This window comes from Belonocnema kinseyi, chromosome 7 (genome assembly GCF_010883055.1).
Source record: "Belonocnema kinseyi isolate 2016_QV_RU_SX_M_011 chromosome 7, B_treatae_v1, whole genome shotgun sequence".
Taxonomy (NCBI): domain Eukaryota; kingdom Metazoa; phylum Arthropoda; class Insecta; order Hymenoptera; family Cynipidae; genus Belonocnema; species Belonocnema kinseyi.
The window spans coordinates 69,883,278-69,886,836 of NC_046663.1; the positions used below are offsets into that span (position 1 = coordinate 69,883,278).

The window sequence follows — 3,559 nt, forward strand, 5'->3', positions numbered from 1 at the left end:
TTTTCATATTTGAATCCGCCATATCTCGGCTATGAAAAATCGTATCAAAAAGTTAGGCATCGCATTTTGAAGGTAAAGAGTAGTTCTTTACGATGCCATTGTCAGTTTGCGAAAAAAAATTTTTTCGCGATGTTACGGGGCCTCGAACACATCAAAATAACGGGTTTTTGACCCATTTAGGTTAGAATATCTCGAAAACTGAGGGTGATTGAATTTTTCTGAGGTCAGATTCGGATTCAGCGCAGCAAAAACCTTCGGGTATAGTAGGTCTGGTCTCTGGTTCTGAGAATTGTTGGCCTGTGTAATTAAGCACCTCAGCGGGAACAGAATTTACTATGTGCACGTCGTTGTTCCTGGGTAACGCTGAAAGTAAATCTAATTTTTATCAAACAGGGCCTTCAAGGAAACAATGGAAGATATGAGCGTAATACATATTTGAACGTGAAATTTCCCGCTCTATTGATTTCCGAATTCAAAAAGGGGGGTTTCTATTTTTTCTAGAGTTGACCTTGAAATGCCCTTTAAGGTCATCGTCAAGGTCAAATTAAAAGTCATCACTGAATTCCTCGTTAAAAGAGATTTAAAGGATGACCCTTAACTCAATGAAAAATATTTTAGCTGAAGAAATATTCAGGGGGTCTGGAACATTTTGCATAACCTGTAAATGAAATCAAGTTAATTTTTTGACAGTTCGATCCTACAATATATAATTATCAATTATAAGCACGAATATAAAGTAAAATAATCGATTCTAATTTTAATATACTACCACGTATCATGCCGTAACTATCAATTACGTCTATTTAATTATTTTACATTAATTTGTGTTTTAAATGGTCTCCCCTGCGTAGCTTGTTTGACCTATTTTTAAAATTATTTTTAATTGTTGTCTATCAAAAATTTTTTTTTTAATTTTGTAAATAAGTATACTATTTTTAAATTTGAACCTTAAAATTACCAGTTACCAGTCGTTATCAGTCGAAAGTAACGCGTTATCGTTACCGTTACTTTTTCAAAAAATTATGCGTTTCCATTACCGTTACTGAAAGAAGTAACATGTTACCTTGGCGTTACTTCTTTAAAAATAAAATTTATAATATGCCGTAATAAATTCCAACATTTTTTTAGAGAAAATTAGGTGACACATATATTTACAATTTGAGAGACAAAAATTTCCTTCGAGGTTACCGATATTTTAATTTTAATATCCATTTTTTACAAAATCGCACATCTTAACTTTAAAATTCTATATTTTTTTTATTTAACTTCGAAGTTTCCTTTTTAATATTAGAAAAAATACAAATTTGGGGTTTTCCAGAAAATCTTCTGCATCCCACCCTTTTTATTTTTGGCAATATCTTTAAAGTTTCTGCATGAGGAATGAATCCTATCTTTTCTATATGAGCACTAAATCATTCTTTAATGTAGGAGCATTTTTTTTTTGAAAATATAATTTTAGGCTTTTTGCTTAAATGATGCAAGGTATCACAAAAGAGCAATAGGTATATTTTGTAAAACTTTTAGAGGTGCAAACTTTTTTTGGTCAAAATTTGTTTGCACGTATCTTTTGTTATTTTCGAGAAAAAGGTGATAATTGTATTTTATTAAAAAAATCCCCACAAAAATGACTTCCGCATGAAACGTACAGGTTCTTTTTTTCATTATAGAAGGTTACCATAAATAAATAAATATATTGGCTGTTCGCTTTTATTTTAAGTGATTATTGAAGAACCGATTTCTAAACAGGGAATTAATTTCATTTATTTACATTCTCATCATTTATGATTGAGAAAGTATTAGAATGGTCGGAAATTTGACATCACAGTTTTTCAACGGATCTCTACGTTTCGAGACCCCCTGAATCCGAAAATCAGGTTTTCACGATGTCACACTTTTTTTAGGTCCTACAAGAAAGGAAGAGTTCGTAAACCAGCCATTTTTGCTAAAAATTCAAAAAGTGAGCGCTTTTTGAAAAATTTTCAGACCACTTTTTTTGAATTTGAAAATTCTATGTACGGATATTTATAGTATTAAAAAGAACAAACAATTTATCCTCAAGACTTTTTTCGTTAAAAAGAACGCACGATATTAAAAAAAGTCAAGAGAAGAAAAACATTTATTTTTAAAAGCCCTATAAGATTATCATAACAAATTTTTGGATTTTCTTCAAAAATCGAAAATTCAAATTTTGATTACACAACAAAAATAATGAGAAATAAAAAATTCCATTTTGTAGACAAACTATGTAGGATACGAAAAAAGTTGAATCAACTAAAATTGTTATCCCAAAAAAGATCTACAATTTCGTTAAGAACCACTTCTTGATAAGATGCGTACTTTTTGTTTTATTCGTGGAAAATAACGTTGAAAAAAAAATTTTTTTAAATGTGCGGAAAAACGACGAAAGTTACGAGAAAAAAATTCAACAAAACATGTTTACAAATATCTGTCGGAAATCGAGGCGCAGCGCGAATGTCACGATGAGAATGTGTACCTCAAAGCCTACAGAACTTTGAGAAACTTAATCTTTGACTATACTTTATTAAGTAGACAATTCAGAATATGAAGACGCATATAAATACTGCCATCTAAAAGAGATCTTTTTGATAAAGCTTTTTTCAAGCATTCGAAATGCAAAGAATAAATATCCGAGCGCGAAGCGTCGGGTAACCCATTATCGAGCGCGAAGCGCGAGATTGAACCGTCGCGCGCCCTAGGCGCGCTCAAACATGCGAGCCAAATATATATTTGGCCGTTTTTTGGATTTGCAAGTACTATCTGAGTTTCGCAAACATCCTTTTTTTTAATTTAATGAGAAAATAAACAGAAATTAGATTGATACATATTCAAATAATCAAAATTATGAATATGAATAATTTCCTTCAGATTTTCAATGTAATGTGGGTAGTCGAAGATATTATCTGTTTTTTTAAATATTTCTAGTTGTTTTCTACTTTTTCAAATGAACGTCTCGACAATATTCGAATTTTTGGTGAAAGATTTATTTTTTCATCTCCTGCTTGATTATTATGACATACAATAAACGTACCCAAAATTCAAAATGCGTTAGCGTTATCACTACTTTTTAAAATTACTAAAAAATGTAAAGTTCTGCGTAGTACCAAAATCTCGTTTAAATGGTGGAGATTTAATCTCAATATGAAAATCAAAATTAAATAAAGAATTTTCATTATTTTTACATCACCACACAGAAAAATACATATTTTAACCAAATTGCATTTTTTAGTTGCCGATTTTCTTATTGTTAACTACTTTGCGATATGAAAAGATTGTACTTCCCATAAAATATTTTCTATAAAACTTCCTTTTTAGAGTAAAGAATTTTTCAATATGTAATGATACTTATAATAATATTTAACGACTATATTTCTGACATTTGTATTCGTAAATGCCCATTTTTACATTGACATGACAGTTGAACGAAATTTACGATATTTAGAGAAGCTCCTGTACATCAAACGAGATAAGACTTCATTATTTATTTATTATTTATTAACTTTGAAGTATTCATTTGTAAATAAATTAACAATATCGGCCG

General features: G+C 30.0%; 1 protein-coding gene across 1 annotated transcript in view; it reads right to left on the bottom strand.

Moving 5' to 3' along the window:
• LOC117177356 (facilitated trehalose transporter Tret1-like) overlaps nucleotides 1-3,559 on the bottom strand; it is a 6,587-nt gene that overhangs the window by 2,447 nt on the left and 581 nt on the right. The gene's annotated exons all lie outside the window — the stretch shown is intronic.